The sequence below is a fragment of the Mytilus edulis genome, chromosome 10, assembly GCF_963676685.1.
Source record: "Mytilus edulis chromosome 10, xbMytEdul2.2, whole genome shotgun sequence".
Taxonomy (NCBI): Eukaryota; Metazoa; Mollusca; class Bivalvia; order Mytilida; family Mytilidae; genus Mytilus; species Mytilus edulis.
In genome coordinates, this window is record NC_092353.1 from 81,119,047 (window position 1) to 81,140,655 (window position 21,609).

Here is a 21,609-nt window from a genome sequence, read left to right on the forward strand (position 1 = left end):
TGTGCTGGTCTGTGTAATAGTACTAGCACTTACATGTGCTGGGAATAAGCTGCTATCTGAAGCTATATGCAAAAGAAGAAATCTGATCTTTAATTACTCACATTTCCTTTTTTTTTCTATTTACTATTTTGTTAGTCTCTAAGCTATCTTATTCTTAGTACATGTACTGTTCTGGTCTGTGTTATATTATTTAATAGCACTTACATATGCTTGGAATAAGGTGCTTACTTAACTTCTTGCAAAAGATAGCTGCTATTTAATATTTTCCCTATTTCAATGTTTTGATACAAGGTAAAAGTAAACCAAGCTGTCTTATTCTTAGTACATGTACTGTGTCTGTGTTATAGTATTAGCACTTACATGTGCTAGCAATGAGCTGCAAACTTACACCACATTCACAAGAAGTAAGCTGTCTTCAATATTTTTCCTATTTCAAATTTTTGTAATAAAGACCTTAGCCACTAAGCTATCTTATTCTTAGTACATGTATTGTGCTGGTCTGTGTTATAGTATTAGCACTTACATGTGCTTGGAATAAGGTGCTTACTTAAACTGCTTGAAAAAGATAGCTGCTATTTAATATTTTCCCTATTTCAATATTTTGATACACGGCTTAAGGTAACCAAGTTGTCTTATTCTTAGTACATGTACTGTGCTGGTCTGTGTTATATTACTAGCACTTACATGTGCTTGGGATAAGCTGCTATCTAAAACTTAATGCAAAGGAAGAAATATGATCTCTTACTTTTCCCTTTTTCCTTTCTATCTGATTAACTATTTTCTTAGTTTCTTAGCTATCTTATTCTTAGTACATGTACTGTGCTGGTTGGTGTTGTGGTATTAGCACTTACATGTGCATGGGATATCAAAAGATAGCTACTATTTTATATATTTATCTTTTTTAATATTTTAATAAAATAAATATGTCACTAAGCTGTCTTATTCTTAGTACATGTACTGTGCTGGTCTGTGTTATATTACTAGCACTTACATGTGCTGGGAATAAGCTGCTATCTGAAGCTACATGCAAAAGGTGAAATCTGATCTTATTTTACTTTTCCCTTTCTTTCTAATTGATTTTTTCTGATCACTAAGCTGGCTTATTCTTAGTACATGTACTGTGCTGGTCTGTGTTATAGTACTAGCACTTACATGTGCTAGCAATGAGCTGCAAAGTTACAACACATGCAAAAGAAGAAAACTGCTCTTCAATATTTTCTTTTTTTTTTTTTTAAAGACAGAAGTCAATAAGCTGTCTAATTCTTAGTACATGTACTGTGCTGGTCTGTGTTATAGTACTAGCACTTACATGTGCTTGGGATAAGGTGCTTACTTCAAATTCTTGCAAAATATAGCTGCTTTTTCATATTTTTTTCTTTTCATTGTTTTAATGAGAGACTTAAGTTACAAAGCTGTCTTATACTTAGTACATGTACTGTGCTGGTCTGTATTATAGTACTAGCACTTACATGTGCTTGGAATAAGGTGCTTACTTGGACTGCTCACACAAGATAGCTGCTATCTTATATTTACTGCAAACTTACAACACATACATCTTGTTGATGTGTTGAAGACTTTTTGGCTGTTTTCTGCTCTTGTTTCGGGGTTAGTGTATTTTTGACAAATTCCCCATTTTCAATTTTATGTTAGTTTTTTCACTTATCTTATGATGTAAAAAATGGAATCATGAGGTTCAGATTTTAAAGAAATTTAAATCCCAAAATCCCTAAATTTGAAAAATAGAATTCCCATTTCCGGAAAGGATCAATTCCAAAATTTGAGCTTCAAAACACCAGACTCTGAAGGCCCTAGAAAGGTCCTCCTCTAGGATCATTAATTAATTTTTGATGAAAAATTGTATGACACTGAAGTTGAGGTTTTATTTCATTATAATATATATTTACTAAAAAAATGTATTTAATCATTTCTAATTGCCCAAAGATTCCTTAAGTTCTTTTTACAAAAATTTTGACACGATCATGATTTGAAAGAGAAGTATTGAAACAAAAATGTTGTTGCATAAATTTTTTTTGATATTATGTCTAAAATTACTGTAGTAGTGAAAGAAATGGAAGAGGAAATAAACATAAATGTAAATCATAAAGGAAAAGGGACCTTGAATACAGCCAATCAAGAATATTGAAGGGTTTACTTAATAAAAAAAAATACAAGAAGTCAAGTCACTGAACCATAAAATTATATATACAATGTATATAACGTATTGTTATGCGTTTACTTTTCTACATTGGCTAGAGGTATAGGGGGAGGGTTGAGATCTCACAAACATGTTTAACCCCGCTGCATTTTTGCGCCTGTCCCAAGTCAGGAGCCTGTGGCCTTTGTTAGTCTTGTTTTATTTTAATTTTAGTTTCTTGTGTACAATTTGGAAATTAGTATGGCGTTCATTATCACTGGACAAGTATATATTTGTTTAGGGGCCAGCTGAATGACGCCTTCGGGTGCTACATTGAAGACCTGTTGGTGACCCTCTGCTGTTGTTTTTTATTTGGTCGGGTTGTTGTCTCTTTGACACATTCCCCATTTCCATTCTCAATTTTATGATAAAATCTTAATCATTGTGAAAGGAAAAATGTCTACCATGTAGTTAAGAAGAAAAATAAAGAAACTGCAGAAGGCCAACATTGGCTGAAACATCTTTTGGTTTATTACTACAATAATGTAATATATGTTCCCTATTGGAATTTTTGAAACAAGGACATGAAAACGAGGTCAAGGACATTGCCATTGGAATTATGACATACAGAAACTTAGCAACACGAAGTTTGAAGCATTATATATAGTCTTCTAATCTACATTGTACCTTCTGAAATTCAAAGTTTTACACAAATAATCATCACCATGTCTCCCATACTGCAATTTTCTTTACACATGTTACAGTAGACAATAAAAAAAATCTATTATTTATAGTATGGGGTCATTTTGAATTTCCGGTGAAATTTTGATTAACATGATAAATTTGCATTTTTACCATGTTTACTCATGGAATATTTTAAAACATGTCATGCATGTTTAGGTTGTAATTTTGTTATATGAACCATTGTCATTTTCCAAAACATGATTTAATCAAAATGTTTTATTAACATCATGAACATGATTAATATGATTAAACCTTAAGAAAATGATATAGATAACTTTCAAATTTGTACAATGTATGTTTTCAGCTGTCACACCATACATGCAAAACTTATCAAGTCATAAACATGATAAAAGATACAATTTTTCAATGATGTATTTCATGATGATTGACCTCAAGGGTCATTTGTTGTTACTCATTCTCAATATAATAAAGTCGAATAAACAAATAAATTTAGACAATTTAGACAAATTCAGCATTTTCCACACAGCTTTGGTTTGTAAAATATTTTTTTTGAAAAAATGCAATTTGAAATTGATATGAAATAAATAGAAACAAACTTTCTGTGATGAATACTCACTTATTCCATGCACTGTAGAACTATATCTGTCTGTATTTGTTTTGGGGTAGTTCTGTACCAGACTGTGGTATCTTTTTTATTCTGTGGCAAAAAGTGAAATTTGTATATACAAATATAAATTAATTGATTTTTAATTTAAGTGTATCTTCATCATGATCTTCCCAAACCAAACAGTTGGTAAGGAATCAGATATAAGGGGGAAATAATGATTAAAGTTCTACTGACATGAACAGGTACAAAAAATGTATACAATTATTTGAAGGGTTATACCAAGGATTTGTATAGCCTTACTATACAAATACTTGGTTATACCTCAAAGTCCTCAATTCAGGTATATTTACCATTTTACATACAGTAAGATACACCAATTGAGGTATAATGCAGTTTTTATCCCCAAAAAAAATATGTCAGCATATTTTTCAATTACCACAACAAGCTACAATGTACATTTGTATGATGACCATTTAGTCATGTTAGTGATGACATGTAATTGATTCTGACACATTATGCATCAATTTGTTAGAGAAACATAAAAACTAAAATAACTCTACTTTCTGAATTTTAATTTCTAAATTCCCGTCTTATGAAATGTTATAAAATCAGATATTTCTACCCACATTTCTCATGTTTTTGACTGATAATCGAATGCAAAATAACGTTATCACTAGTTATATATTAATTTCATTGTCTCATTGGTTTTCATAATATTTAGTGTAAGAATGCAAATGTGACTTCACAATTTATGTTGAAAAGGCATGCATAATAGGATTTCATACGAAATCATGTCCATATACAAAATAAACAGCACTTTGTCATGTTTGTCTTTTGTTGGAATCATAATTTACACTAGTCATGCTAGTCTTGTAAATCATTTCGGCCTTTATTTCAAAAACAGGACGTTTCGACTTAACCGAACATCCGCAACCTCAATCGTAACAGCAAAAACAAAATTAAAGTACATGGAGGAAGATACACATAGGGCGTAATATGCACCAATGAGAAGAGTTGTGCCATAAGGCCATAAGATTGAGGATTGAGGACTAGATATTCAATTCAGAGTGTAATGGTGGTCACTTTGTTTACTTGTCTATATTCTATTTATTTGGGGATATTGGTTAACTTTAGAATTACTTATAGTTCCGTAACTCTTTCTTCCGAGACCGGCCATGAAATTATCCTTGTCGGGACTTCCTGTTCTGGCATGTGCCCGGCCGGGCTCGTTGTCCCTAGGAACTATAAGTATGACGTCACTCACCGGGTTCGGGGCAGTCTACACTAAGGATTTGAAATGAGCAGACGCTCATACTTTGGCTTACGAATATGGAACCTTTATTTATACAAGTAGACTAGCCACCACCGTATTTTAGTATATTTATTCATGTAATTGTATGTTCAACCATATATGTCTTTAAAATAAACATCTTGTTTATATTCACGTAGTTTTACGTAGTTGTCCAATATCCCAGAACTTGGGTATAGACAACGGGAAAACGAAGCCAGTGGAAACTTCCACTCCCGTTACAAGTTCACAGTGTTCAAATGCAAAAAAAAAAAAAAAGAAAATAAACGTGGGTGCAATTTAATTTAGGTACCTTCACGTTACATGAAAGCGGGTAGATTTTACCAGAATTAAGGGGGCATTAAGGATAATTCATCAACTGAATGTTAATTGTTATTCCTGAGCTAATGAATGGGTGTTGGTCAGTTGATATTCGAATAATTTATTGAATTAAAAGGGTCACCTATTTCGGTCAATGAAGCTGCGACGAGCACTGCAATTTCCTATCTATCATGTGCATAAGTGATATGATCAAAAATGGTATTTAACTGTGTTAAATCAATCTTATAACTTACGTATAAACAGAAATCTGTTGATGATTTTCAAAAAAGGCGCTATACTAAAAACAACAATAAACATGTAAAGTTCAGAATGTATGACGGATATTTTAATTTCCGGAAATAGCCCACAGATTATATTTTTAAATAGTACATATATATTTTTCGCTACCGTGCTGTATAGTGTACGATCTGCGATCCTTGCTTGGAAGAAGATCATTAAACTCTCATTGATATAATACATAGAATTTAAATCATTATTCTAATTCTAGAAAAAATTGTATATACGAATTTTCAAATCATGGCCTATATGGGGAAAACATGTGATTTTATTGGTCGTTCTTTTGACTTGAGAAGAACAGGTTTTACTTTAGATACTGTTATTTAATATCAATATTATAAGTAAGTAATTAAGTAAAATTTATATTGATTCGGCATATTGACAAACATATTACAACACCGAATATAAAAACATATCGGCGGCAATAACAAATAAAACCGGCCGTGGCACAGCATGCAAATAACTTGAATAGTAATTCATAAAACAGCACCACATTTAACTCTAGCATATACATGTAGCTTGCTAATATCAAAACATAAATATGAAGCACTAATACAGAAATAATTCTAAAACATTGCAGCTAAATTTTTTTTTTTTTTTAAATTTAAAATGATTAAAACTTCAACATGTTCAACTCTTGGCATGAATTATTAAAACGTAAATTTTAGTTGCAATGCAAGCTGTTAATGCAGCATAAAGAGCACAAATAACTGTGACACAAATTACCTACAGGCAGAGCGAAAACAGTCTGTTCCTCTCCATGACCGTAACTAGCCTCTTTTCATAGTGAGGCCAAATAAATTTTAGCCGAGCATAGCGAGGCGAAAAAATTTTGGCGAAGCTCTGAGAAAAATAACGCAAAATCGTGCATTCTGAGCGTTTCCTAGACTCTCCTTGCATTGAAACGGCTTAATTAATTTTTGGCTAATTTTTTTGGCTATTTCTTTTTCAATAATATTCTGGTCCCAAAGCAAAAACATAGATTCATTGTAATTTAAGACTTTAAGGTTCTAGATACAACATTAAAAGACCGATATGTAGGATAAAGCAAAAATTGTAATTCTGATAATTATTAAATACCGGATCTGTCTGTCTGTTCTTGTCTTGTATTGTGCTTAGACTTTGGTGATTTTTTTATGACTAGATCTAAATATAGTGCAGTATTATAATTTCAGTACTAGTTCTGCTTAAGTCCACACTAGGGACAATTCTTCACTTTGTTTTACGGTATTAATGATTCTCTCAAAGTATTGTTGAAGACCCTCCAGCAACTATCAAGATGAAGAACAGGATCAAAATCTTTGACTATTGATCATTTGTATTTTTTCTATGCATTGACTTTGTGTGCGATTAGGTCCTCTGAAAGTGTACCCCATATTCCTTTATTTTCTCAACACGACTGAATGCAAGTTTAACCCTTCAATGTAAAAGGTCATATATGGCAATACCTTGTTGTTGGTTTTTTTCTAATTATTTGATACCGGGTAATAGGTGACCTTACTTTAATTCAAACCATGTCAGCTATCTAGTTTTATTTACAAAAAAACTATTTCGTATTCTTTGGTATCAATTATCCATGCAGAAAGGACCATTTTTTTGTGTCCAGTAGCATCGTATATTTTAAAAATATTTTCTCGCACAATGTCTGGACATCGGTGGACATGCAACATTGCAAACCACGTTTGCAAATGAAAATCAACACTCAGACTATAGTCATTAAGTAGGACAATAAATGAACAAAAGACAAACCCGGGACACAGAAGTACAAACAATTGACCATCAACTCTGAAAACTAAAAGGAAAATAGAAACATGGATAACAACAACAAAAAAAACATGCAGCTAGGGGCGACACCAAAGAGTGCAGAAAGACACTTTCCGTGAAAAAACAATTTGATATAAAAACAATCTTTTGTTGCACGTTTTTTTTTTTTTTTTGGGGGGGGGGGGGGGAGGGATTTCTAACATGATGCATTTGCCTCATTTGCCTCAATGTAGTTACGGCCCTGCAAAAACGAAATTCACATTTGTAGAAATGAGTGTGGCAAAAATACACCAGAATGACCCTAGCGGTCATACAATGTAAAACTCACCATGTTCCTCGATCATTTCTCGTTTTTTATATAGATAAGACGTTCCCGTTTGAATGGTTTAACATTAGTAATTTTGTGGACCTATATAGCTTATTGTTCGGTTTGAGCCAAGGTTCCGTGTTGAAGGCCGCACATTGACCTATTTGGATGGAGAGTTGTCTCATTGGCACTCACTCCACATCTTCCTATATCTATGAGTCTATCACAAGCATGACAAGTCTGTTAACCCAGGCGGATTGCTGGACTCACATTATTGAGAAATGGCCGGTAAAGTGTTTTAAAACGACTCACTTTATTTGTATTTTATTAAAGATGTGTATTCATTTGTATTTTAATCTACGAATGAGAAGAGGTTTGAAAAGCCGGAAAACACTAAATCGACCTCTGCTTGTCGACTTTTACCATGCTTTTTAAGTTTTCAACAGACTTCAGTTAGAAAAAACATTTTCATAAAATGAATTGTTTTCCATTTGTCATTTCGGGGCCTTTATAGCTGACTATGCAGTATGGGTTTTGCACATAGTTGAAGGTCCTATGGTGACTATAGTTGTTTATTTCGGTTTCATTTGGTTTCTGACTGTTTATGACGTCTTTACACTAAATTAAGCCATTTGATGTTGGATGTTTACTGATTGATGATTTAGTCTTAGATGCATGATTTTTTTTATTAGTTGTTAATAGCTTTGAACTAGCTGTCAGTAACTGCGAGTACTCTCAGATATTTACTTAGTGTCTTTTTTGTTGTTGGGTTGTACAACTACCCGGCCTCGTCCACTTGTATTTGTAGTATTTGTATTTTTCCGACGTAGTCGGTATAGTTTCGGTTTGTGCCCTTCGAACTCAAGGAAGCTTAACTATGGCAACAGAATACGCATGCTCGAAAATCCTTTCTGTGATTGGACAAAATACTGTCATGGTGGGTGATTTGGTTGTGTTTGAAAAAACGTCTCGTTAATTATATCGTGATGGAAAGCAAGTGAAAAACTATAAATATTTGAACTGGATCTTGACAAAGATTTATATTTTTATTAAAATAATTGTTTCTTCAATAGCTCTTTGCATCCGTGACAGCTGTTTATTCGGGACAATTATATAATTTTTAATGTAAACTTTGTTGTACGAACGTACATGACTTTTAGAACGCACCTACGCATGTGAGATTTCCGCGGGGTTTTGGTGAATGTGTAAGACATAATAGTGTCCTGTGAAAAAATGTCCATGTGGACAGTTTTTCATAGAATTTTGGTATTCAATAATGTCCATTGCCATGGAATAGTGTCCCTTCAAATGGACAGATTTTTACTGCAAAAGAAATGAAATAGTGTCCACCCACAGGACCAATTTTCATAGTAGTTGCTATTAAATTGTGTCCTCCAAGGGAAGTAATACAAAGGTCATTAAAAAGTTTTATTATACTTAAATTATAATTAAAATATGAAGGATTGATGAGAAATTGATAAATATACAAATGTAAACAAACCAATAATGGATAGAAGTGAATATAGAGAAATTTAAGTTCTAAAAAATTTCCAGCAAATCTTAATGACAATGAAATAATAACAAGAAGAAGGAAGTGCATAATCAAATCTGAAGAACTTTACTATATTTATTATGTCAGAGAAGAAGGCAATAGAAAATAAATAATGTCCATTGCCATGAAATATTGTCTCCTAAGTGGACAGCATTTTACAGCAACAGTTATCAAATATGGTCCATCTACAGAACAAATTTTCGTAGTCAATGTTATCAGATTGTGTCCTACAAGGAAAATAATACTGTACAGCATCTGTTACTTATTTGAGTTTGAATTATACATGTATATAATTATATTAAAAGATATAAATATGAACGTAAGGATGGTATGAGTGCCAATGAGACAACTCTATGTCAAAGTAACAATTAATTAAAGTTCACAATTAAAGTTAAAATGCGTCCAGTAATAACAAGGCAATGGATATCATTTGATATTTAAAGCATATCAAAAATTGCCCAGGCGGACACAATATCCTGTGAAAAAATGTCCACCTGGACAATATTATGGTAGTGAATAATGTCTATGTTCATGGACACTTTTTCATAACTAAGGACATATTTTCATAGGAAATTTTGCCCAGAACACATTTAAATAAGTAAATTTTGTCCATGGACAGTATTTACTAGGAAAATGTGTCCGATGGATATTGTTTCATTGGGGACATTATTAAATTCTACAAATGTAAACAGAAAGATACGAGGACCGAGAATACTGAACACAAACAGAGATAACGTTATTTAAATGGTATCTTTGTGCTTCTGAAGGTTATCGAAATGATAGTTTTAAACATATACTCAAATTTAAATACGTCGGATATCTTTTTTTAAAGATAGTTCTTGTTATCCATCTGATGAATTAAGCCTTTATCAGCTGTTTTTTATAGTTCGTTCTTATATTGTACTGTTACACCACTGTCCCAGGTTAGAGGAGGGTTGAGATCCTGATAATATGTTTAACCCTGCCCATTCTGTGTGTATGTTCCTGTCCCAAGTCAGAAGCCTGATGAAAATTTAAACTTGAACGATTATGTTGATCGTATCTGTAAGATTATATCACATCTAGAATATCACTTTGGTATAAATTTAAATAACACACAAGAAAAGTATTAAAATGCATATATTCGACTACATATAGAGTATTGTAGTTCAGTTTTATAAAGGTTCAGATAGAATCATAAAACTTCAAAAAAAGAGTAGCAAGAACCATACGTGAATGCGATATTTCTGTTCCATCTGGTACCGAGGTGTTCCTCCAAAAAGTATCAGTCTTGCTGTAGGGTGTATAAGTACCCTGTCACGCTCTTAAGTACACTCGGGAGCCCTAATAAAGGCTAGTTAGGGTCCCAAGGTGTTCCTGCTCCAATAAGTACCATTCAATTTCGTCTAGCCTCTCGTGACGTAAATGCGATGTGAGGCTATTATCCATATAGATAACTTGACACTACATAGACACTTGACTATTGCTGTTGACTCACAGCTGTATGTTCCCCTCATGAAAATTGAGAATGGAAATGGGGAATGTGCCAAAGAGACAACAACCCGACCATAGAAAAAACAACAGCAGAAGGTCATCAACAGGTCTTCAATGTAGCGAGAAATTTCCGCACCCGAAGGCGTCCTTCAGCTGGCCCCTAAACAAATATATACTAGTTCAGTGATAATGAACGTCATACTAATTTCCAAATAGTACACAAGAAACTAAAATTAAAATAATACAAGACTAACAAAGGCCAGAGGCTCCTGACTTGGGACAGGCGCAAAAATGCGGCGGGTTTAAACACGTTTGTGAGATCTCAACCCTCCCCCTATACCTCTAGCCAATGTAGAAAAGTTAACGCATAACAATACGCACAATAAAATTCAGTTCAAGAGAAGTCCGAGTCTGATGTCAGAAGATGTAACCAAAGAAAATAAACAAAATGACAATAATACATAAATAACAACAAACTACTAGCCGTTATCTGACATGCCAGCTCCAGACTTCATTAAACTGACTGAAAGATTATGATTTCATCATATGAACTGGATGTATATAAATCTTTTTTTTTGTCGTTGGGTTGCTTCTCATTGAAGTATGTTTTTATATAGATTATAAATAAATTGAGAATGGAAATGGGGAATGTGTCAAAGAGACAATAACCCGATCATAGAGCAGACAAGAGCCGAAAGCCACGAATTAGACCTTTGGTTTTCCCGTTGAAGGGTTTTACACTAGTAATTGTTGAAGATCGTACTTTGTTCTATAATGGTTTACTTTTACAAATTGTGTCTTATTGGCACCATGGAAGTAATATTTAAATATTACTTCCATGTTTGCACTCATACCACATCTTCTTATGTCTATATATTATAGAGTTTGTATAAACTAAATTAATGCCACAGGAGGGCATATAACATATAAACAATGTAATCTTTTACATTTGCAGAAACCATAATATATGTAATGCAATCTAGACAATTAATGAGAAAGTAATGTTATAAAAAAAACATCACACACTGAAATAACAACATCACATAGTTATACTATGTTGAAATTGACACCAGTGCACCAGGTAAGTGTAATTTGACTATTAATAAAAAAATGAACCTATTATGTGTTGCTCTCCTAGCTACAAAATGTATCATAAGTCAAAGATGTAGAACATATTCTATCATAACCATTTGGTAACTAATGTAATTACTGTCTCCTCCATGCCTGTCTTGAAAAAATATTTAATAAATAACACTCCTAATGTTCAGATCGGTTGTCACCGTGCAACACAGTTAAAAACACCATATAGGAAAAACATAGAACTCCTTTTGTCATAAGACACTGTCAAACATCCACACATACTATCCACACTCATCTGTGTCCACACTTGTAAAATGTATGTAATATATGAATTTAAGACGAACTATTATCTCTATTCAATCCTGCAAAGCACTATGTCACCTGACTTAGACTATTTCAACCATGTGATCATTTCCCTTCCTTTTCCAAGAAAAGTCATGTATATAATGGAATTTTGAGTTTTTGACCAGAAGAAAGGATAGTTAAACAACTGTGTTACGGATCGGAAAACATAATTATGCATGTCCGATAAAAGAGTCGTCTTGGAAGTAAAATGGGTGTCTCCGTAAGGTATATAGAAATAATTCTAATATTGTTGTATTTTTAAAAAGAAGGTACAGCCCGTAACAGAGAAGTGATCGAATTGATGTTTCTTTACCGTCAAAATTAGCTACGTTATCGACAAACTTAATTGAGTAGTGACCGAACTATTGGTACTTTAACGTTAAAAAGATTGACAATGCTGACAAACTTTCATGTGTCGATAATCAAGTTTAATACCGATAATATTGAAAATAATTCTAATAATATGAAACAAAATATGTCCATGCACCATTTCGATTTGGCGAAAAGTAGTCATTTCTTCAAAGTCAGAACAGAAAAAAAAAAGGATTTATGGAAGGACGTCTTGATAGTATTATTTCCTTCACAATTTTACCCTAAACTAAAAGAAATATACTGGTAAACAATTAAAAAGGTGTTTGATAGGAATGAAGTCCTTTATTTGTTCGGACTACAATGTGTACCGTATGTGTGATAATTTGAATTCAATCAATAACTTTGAAATGTTTTCTCATATGTATACACAAAAGGGAGGACTGGTATTTGTACTTCTTAGAATATGTCTTCGTCCGTTTCACATGCCAAACTTTTTCTATTACAGTTTAAACGGGAAAATTTTGTTAAGATTTTTTTTTAATATGACAAAATAAAGAGCAAAACTATTTCTTGCAATGGCACACACAGAGAATATTTTTTTTTAGCAAAAATCAGTAAAACAAAATTTCTTCCAAATATACCATGGCCAGGACCTGACAGTTTTTAGCAGTGTACAAATGAAAATCATTCGGAAAACTGCGCTTGCTGTCATTTTGAGGGATCATGCAACATTTCACCCATTACCCATAAACAACATAGGTTCTCAATTACTAAAAAAAGTTCTAAAAGATAATTTCAAATCAGAGTAAACATATTAACTTCCTTATATACAGTCGAATTCGTCTATAGGTTATACAAAGCTGGTTCTTAAAACGTTTGTATCAGGGAAAACATTTTTCTTTGACTTTTAAAACATGTAGGGAAAACGGATTTCCTAACCATTCACATATAATATTCCGTATTTCTGAATTTTCAGAATATTGTTTTCTAAAAACTATAAGGCCCCTTCCTCCATGAAAATTAAATGGTCCGTGGCAAAAATAAAAAATTCCCACATGTTCAACTTCAAAATTTGACCAGATTCTATTCTTAACTGTCGGATAATATACTAGGATAACATAGAAAATGTCCTGTATGGAACGATTCTGTACTCATACTTCACGCGTAGTTGAGTACAAGTGTCCTCGTAGTGAACGCACCCGACTACGCGTGCAGTAAAAAGTGTACTCTTACGTCGGATACCGGGCAGTTTCTTTGTTATATCTGTACTTTATCAAATACATGTACATGTTAATACTTACTTAATATAAATAGGTAAAATTATTGCTGAAAGCTTGTTCAGGGTTTCTTTCTTGTGTATGATTATATAATTTTTCACATGCCTGAACTCATTGACGATAATGTAAGGTGCTCTATTAGAAAAACATGGATTTCTAGTTCGGGTTTGAAAAAGAAATTTCGCCTTTTCTTGAGCCTGTTTTGTACATTTAGTTTAACAGATATGATCCAATGGAAATTTTCACATGGAACCTTCGGTAAATAGGTAAATGAAAAGATATGGGGTAATTTACAGAGAGACCACACTCCATCCATGAGAAAAACGGAGGGAATTTAAAAATCTATAAGTCTCCACAAGGCTTTCAACAAGGGTGGAATTTCACTCCTTCTGAAAAGCTCTAAATCGCCTCAACGTGTACATACGTTTGGTCATCAAGAGATTCTGGTTTCTCTTTTTGTGTGTCATAAACATTCAATACGGATTTGAATTTAATTTACCGAAACATTTCCGTACATTAAATCTTAGGACGGTCAGAACATTTAAGGACGCAACAGATCGAAGTACAATTTTAAGAAGAACATAGATGTGCAATAATTCAGCTTCCTGTACATGTTCACGAAGTTCTAAAAATGTTGATTTCTTTAAAAAAACACCATTTTTTTACAATAAAAAATTTCAACATGTCCGTTAACAATGAAAAAGTTTGACCATAAAAAATCTAAGAAAAGCAGTCGCTTAATTGAAAGTTTCAGTATATCATGTCAAATTTCTTTAATTTGAGATCGAGTTTTCCTTAAGTTACAAATGTAGCTCCATGTCTGAAGGTAAAATAAAAATGAATGTTTTTTTCAGAAAGTGGTGAATCAGTTTCCATAAATGACAGATGAATCGGGCCAAGCTTAGTTACTTACAGTAAACAGACTACTGTAACATTGACGCACTCGTCGAACTGTTTAAAAGATTTGTGTTTATGACCAACAATTTTTATACAACTTCATTTATAAATTAATCTAAATTTCATAGCGCGTCGTCACAATAATGAAAGTTATAAAAAAAAAAATCTATAACCAGCAGATCTATACTTCTATAAAGAAAGTATTCTTGCACAAAAGGGTATTTATTATAAAATGGTACTCACTATAGAATAGATAGTTTACCACAGAAATCTTAAACGGAAGTTTCGACAATTTTAAACAGAAGAGATTTGAAAATAAATTTAACTTTTAATAAACACTGAAATAATTTTAATACCTCGAAGGTGTTAAGAGTAAACCAACAATCTCAATCTTTAAAAGTGTCTTCATTGCACTAACCGACGAGTTCATGTTTACAGTTGAAACAGTGGATGTGACTCCAATAAATTCGTTATCATTGTAGTCATGAATATTTATCGCTTATATTAAATTGATAAAGATTTTATCGAGGTCGCACCAACTGTTTCTACAGCTTAGATCAGTTACATGTAACACGATCTCGTCGATTCGCACGAGACGAAGCCATTGTTAATGACAGAACACACATTCTAGTTTATGTATTTTTGTTTCTGTCAGTTCGAAAGTATTTGATCATTTGACTCCTTTGTATTTCATAATATGTGTCATGAACAAAGACATATGTTCGATGAAATAATGATTTCCTCGTAACAAATGATGAAATTTCGAAGATCCCGTATTTGATCCTTTACCGTTAAAATGAAAATGCCAATGACAGAGGTTGATTATAAAAAATGTTCTACTGTGTTAAAAAAACTTCGACTTAAACAATGAAAACTTACACGTTAGACATGAAATATTTTGTTGATGAAGAACATTGAATTATGTCACTTCTGAAATAAGTTTGTCGATAATGTAGCTTATTCTGACGGTAAAGAAACTCGAATTCGATCACTTCTCTGTTACGGGCTGTAGGTTAATTTGTGCAATCCAAAATGTTTTTTTCATTGTACCGATATGGATAGTAACCTGTTTATAGCTAGAAAGCAAAGAAATGTTGACGCCTGTAATAAATGCCTTAATTAATTAAAACAAAATGACAGGAAAAAAGAAAGAAAAAAAAACACATTGATATTTTTTATCTGTTGGCTATGACGTAAGTTTTGCAGGAGGAAGGTGCTCAGGCAGTGAGGCAGGGGTCTTGGTGCCACCTATAGTCATGGGACGTTGAGGATTTCATGGAGAATTATAAAGATATTCATAGGGGTTTAAGGCAAGGCTGTCTTGTCAGCGCGTTTATTTTCGTGAAAGCAGTACATATATATGTAGCAGCACGGACGATGCTAACTTTGCCTAATTAATGCAATGTATGAAGTAGACAGTCCGGCGCTAACGATTTAATCTTTATTACACTTCATCCCTTGGCATTGTCGCTTAAAGTGGCTGTTGATAACTGGATCAAACAAAATTCTTTATTCTTTTCCGCTTAAATATATATGTTTGCACTTGCATGTTTTTTTTATAACAATTTTCAATTGCACAGTATGTTGCAATAGCAAGAAATCTTCAATTGCACAGTATTTGGCAATAGCAAGAAATCTTCAATTGCACAGTATGTGGCAATAGCAAGAAATCTTCAATTGCACAATATTTGGCAATAGCAAGAAATCTTCAATTGCACAGTATTTGGCAATAGCAAGACATCTTCAATTGCTCAGTATTACGCAATAACAAGAAATATCCAATTGCGTCATAGCAAGAAATCTTCAATTGCAAATTATTACAAATATTTCAACCCATTTCAAATTTTTAAGATCTTCACCACACTTATTTTGTGTCAGAAACCTATATTATGTAAAAAATTTGATCACAATCCAAATTCAGACAGTATCAATAGATATAGGAAGATGTGGTATGATGATTAAAAGCCAGTGCCAATGAGACAACTCTACATCCAAGTGATAATTTAAAGTAAAACATTATAGGTCAAGGTACGGCCTTCAACACGGAGCCTTAGCTCACACCGAACAGAAAGCTATAAAGGGCTCCAAAACTTACTAGTGTAAAACCATTCAAACGGTCTAATCTATCATTTTGTCTATATAAAAGCGAGAAATGAGAAACACGTATGAACTACATAAACAAAATTCAAACTTGAATATTGTGTCCAAACGTGCACAAGCTGTTCAGAGTTCGACTTCTGCGGTCTTATCAGGCTGCACTGGGCGATGAATTTTATCATGTTTTTGGTTTGATGACAAAAGCTTCCTACGCTTTTATGTAATAAACATATGCAACGAACATGCTTTTCTTTGTTTGTTTATTATTAAAGTTTAAAATATAAGAAAAAAAAAAAAAGAAAATATGAAAGAACGAATGCGAACGGAAGTATATATGAGAGGAATGAAGTGTAAAAAAAATGAAATATGTGGCTACTTATTTAGCGAAACTGTTATGAGCATTCGCAGTGTTTGGGTCTGTTGTGTGCGTAAACCGTTTCAAAAATCGCCTTTTCTCCCCCAACGTCAGATTTATAGGGAAACACAGTGGTAGCTCAATGATACTCTGTTTGCAGATGTAATTTTAGCATTGGCACATCTCATTTCCATATATATTATTTAGCCCCACCCCGATTTGTTGTCTATGGACTTTGAAAATTACACTTGGTCTACATACACAAGTTTGTGGTTTGGTCAGTTTAAGGGGAACCATTAGTGCATGGTAGGCCAAGGATATTTAGTATGATCTCATATTTCTATACCCACCCCTCAGTCATGGTCTTTTAACTTTTGCATAGTTTACATGAATCAGTTTATGATTATATCAATAAAGGTATTTCGGTATTTCTGTAGACAAGAATGGAAACGTGTTTGTTGTGGGATGGAGTTCTCACAATGTGGTCGTTATTTCTCTTGATGGACAAAGCTTTAAACAACTTTTATCCCGTAAAGATGGATTAGTGAATCCCAAGGCTCTGCACTATGACCAACCTACCAACAATTTATTAGTCGCATTAAGAACCAATGAGGCGTATTTGTTTGAAGTTAATTATATATAAATAACCTATAATCAGCTTACCTTTGCGATTATTGTATTAAATTATATTTGAATAAAAAAAATTAATATGATTGTGTTAAAAACAACATTTTTTTTTATATATATAAGAGAATGTAATTAAGTGGTTTTCTTTAAAATAAAATTGTATTTTTCATGACGTTCGTTTGTTTTCTCGTTTAAATTGTTTTAAATATTATTGTTGGGGCCTTTAAAAATTTATGACTATACGGCATGGAGTTTTCAATTTTTGAAGGCTTACGATTAAATTTCATTTCCTACAGATATCAAAATAAAATCATCATAGATACCAGGATTAAATTTTGTATTTACGCCTGGCGGCCAGACGCTCCTTTCGTCTATAAAAAGTAAAATCACAAAAATACTGAACTCAGAGGAAAATCCAATTGGAAAGTCCATAATCACATGGCAAAATCAAATGACATAAAAAACGAATTGACAAGAACTGTCATATTCCTGACTTGGTACAGGCATTTTCAATTGTAGAAAATGGTGGATAAAACCTGGTTTTAAAGCGCTAAACCTCTCCCTTTGGTGACAGTCTCATCAAATTCCGTTATATTTACAATGATGCATGAACTAAACAGACATAATAAATACAATACAATAAATACAATAGTCAAAATATGGGTACAGCAGTCATCATCGTGTAACAATTTTAAAAGGAACAATTTAACAGAACACAACGAAAACATCTATCTACAAACACATTAATTGATTCGCGTGTCTGACGTCAGAAAATTTTATACATCACATAAATTTGTCGTTCAATGTATATACGAACAATTTAAAAATTTCACATGTGCATTGTTAGCATTAAGGGTTAACAAATCAAAGTATGTAAGAAATAATTTCAGAAATATACCGAGATTTAAAATAGTCCAAAAGTTAAATAGAATGTTTAAGAATCCACAAATAGTTCATTCCACTACGCGATTGAATAATTGCGACGTTTGTGGTTCAACGTATTTTCTAATTCATAATAGAAATATATCATAATGACATATCATAGAACAATACCATATTGACGGGATCTTTTAAATTTCCGAGTCACGTTATAAGAACCAAAGAAACACAAAAAGTCGCATATACAAAACACATCAGCAAAAAATGAAAGTACCGAGCCACGTTAAACGGATATCACATAAAACAATCCAACAGTAAAAGTAATATTAATAATAGAACAAAGACAAATGAAAGAACAATATAACACGTTGTTAAGAATATAAACAAAGTAAAAGACTCATCAGTGACACTCGAATCCAAAAAAATTCAAAAGCCCAAAAAAGACAATTAATAACCAATTGTTCACAGAACAATTGAAGGTCTTTCCACCAAAAAACAATGCATTTTAATATGAAAGTTGTAAAATTGAGTTTAAAATGTCATTTCAATCGTCAAATGATAGCTTATTGTACGCTGATTTCATAAATATATGGTTTCTATACAATATTTTTTTATATAAGGGAGATAATTTGTTACTTCCGGTTTGAAAAAGGTTACTTCCGATAATATTTGAATATTTACTTGACACTCTATTCCAAAAATATCTTATTTTATATACTTTTATGTTAATAAAGAACAAAAATTGCTTCTTCCGGTTAACACAAGGTCACTTCCGGTTATTTTTTTCAAGGTTAAATGGTTTGATACCTTTAGCCAAAAGTCTCATGGCTTTATCATTTATACATATGAGGTAAAAGCAAAGGTCAAAATCTAGAACGTCAAATTGAGCTATGACCTTGAGATCAATTTCAAGGCCATAAACCAATGACCTGAAATCAAAAGACCATAGGTCATAATTATGTTTGGTTAATGAGTTATATCACCATACGCATATTTTTAAATACAAGAGGGGAGAAAACTCCCTTTTATGTTCAACGTACCCTTGCAATCAAAATTTACGTGTTACGACATGTCGCAACTAACAATTAAGTAAACATAATTTGTTGATATCTTATACGGTGTTTGGGAATAAGTGAAAATAAGCCAAATTCAAAAATTAGAATATGACCTTGACTTTGACCTTGACCTAATTTTCATTTTTTGGACCAAGGACCTCAAATCAAAAGATCCTAGGTCTCTATCACTTATGGTGTACAAGATAGAAATGCATATCACTTATATCACTTATATCAAATCAAATCAAATCAAATATTTTATTGTCATCAAATGCATAAGGGAAAATTACTCTCATATGGAGTGTTCATATTGCTTCGGTCAAAATAGGACAAATCATGCGAAGGATATAATGAGCAATTTCATAAAATAAATTTGTTGTAATCTTTTACGGTTGCAAAAGAGAAGTGAACACAAGGAAAACAGTGCAAATTTGGGGAGATAACTCCTACAAAGAAAAGTATTCGGTTGTGCAGTGTTAATTTCAAAAGCGCATAAACTGTTCGATATCATATACCAAATATCTAAGCGACATATTGCGAAACAAATATTTAGCGTAAGAACAAAATTAGGCAGAAGAAAAAAAAAAAGAAAAAAAAAACCAATCAGAAGAAAAACAAGAGGTCTTTCCACAGAAAAGTGGAAAGACCTAATAATAATCAAAACCAAGAAGTGAACAAAGACTCACAAAACCAAAGGACATTTACATCGACAGTTATAAATAATAAATAAGAAACAACACGAGCTCCACTATAAACCGGGAGTGAAATCAGGTGCTACGGAAGGGTAAGCATTTCCTGCACCGTAAACGGCACCAGTCGTGTTATTTCTTTGTTCAGTTCGATAGATAGTAATGATAGAAAGTTATTATGACTGAGGAAGAATATCAGATATGATTTCGGACACACTTTTGTCATAATGGCCAACCAGCTCATGATGGCGACCGTAAACTTACTTAAGTGATGACCTTAATTTGATTGATTCATAGCCCTGTCTTAGCAACTTTTGAGAAAGCAGTATTCCTCGTTCAACAAAATAAACGTACTTTGAGCTAGCTCTAGAGTAACGTATCAATTGAGACACATATACTCCATATGCTGGTGCCGCTGGGATGTTGCTACACAGAATGGGAAAGTTTTTAACCTACCATCAGTAGTCATTTCGAGAAAAAGGTCTAGATATGAAGCAGATTTATTTACCTTAGCCGTAATCAACTTTGTACTTGTTTGGCTTCATAAATATTTTTATATGAGCGTCACTGATGAGTCTTGTGTAGACGAAACGCGCGTCTGGCGTACTAAATTATAATCCTGATAACTATTATCTGTGTCGGTAGTATCTTTAATTTCAAGTTCACTTGAATATATAATTACGAAGTTGAAGAGCATTGAAGACCAACATTATACTCTTATTTATTGTTGTCTCATTACCATCAAACCACATATCCCTACTTTTGATATTACAATATTACAATTCCAAATGGTGAAGTTGAAGTCATCCCTTCGTAAATTTTACGGACGCTATTACGAGTTGGTTGACCGTTATGAAATAACCGTTTCACAGATGATATCGGATATGTTTCTAACGTCGTAACTACAATCCCTTCCCTTTTCATAAATGTGACATACCGAATAAGACTATTTACCGGGTTTGTAATAACATGATCAACATGACGGGTGCCACATGTAGAGCAAGATCTGCTAACCTTTCTGGAGCACCTGTGATCACCCCCAGTTTTTTTAAAAAGGGGGGGGGGGACTCGTGTTGCTCAGTCTTTAGTTTTCTGTGTTGTTTCTTTTGTACTATTATTTGTCTGATTGTCTTTTTCAAAGCCGTGGCGTTGTCAGTTTATTTTCAATTTATGAGATTGACTGTTCCTCTGGTATCTTTCGCCCCTCTTTGCCTTAGTTTTTCGTATGACTTAACTTTTTATCAAAGAATAGTGCATTAACTTGACAGATTTTTAATTATAGTACAACGAAAGCCCGCCGTTGACCGCTTCTCATATGAATAACAAAGAAACGGAGGAGCTTAAACAAGGGCTCGAACTTCCATCTAAAAGTTGTAAATGTCCTGTTAATTTTAATTCAGAAATGAATATCAGTAAGAAATAACTTACAGTTTAAGATCAAATGTTGTACGAAGCATTTTTTTTTATTCAGACATTTGTTTTTGTCACCCAAAGGTATGGTATATCACTTGACCTATACGAGTAACTTCTCAGGAAAAAAAAGGTTTA

General features: G+C 32.8%; 1 protein-coding gene across 2 annotated transcripts in view; it reads right to left on the bottom strand.

The window, feature by feature from the left end:
• The window catches only part of LOC139492030 (kinetochore protein NDC80 homolog), a 79,129-nt gene extending 73,739 nt beyond the window's left edge, over positions 1 to 5,390 (bottom strand). For both annotated transcript variants that reach the window (XM_071280091.1, XM_071280092.1), the window contains exons 1-2: positions 5,310 to 5,390; positions 3,456 to 3,536 (exon numbers count right to left, since the gene is read on the bottom strand). The gene's annotated coding sequence lies outside the window, so the exon portion shown is untranslated. The remainder of the gene's footprint in view (positions 1 to 3,455; positions 3,537 to 5,309) is intronic.
• Positions 5,391 to 21,609: the final 16,219 nt, after the last annotated feature.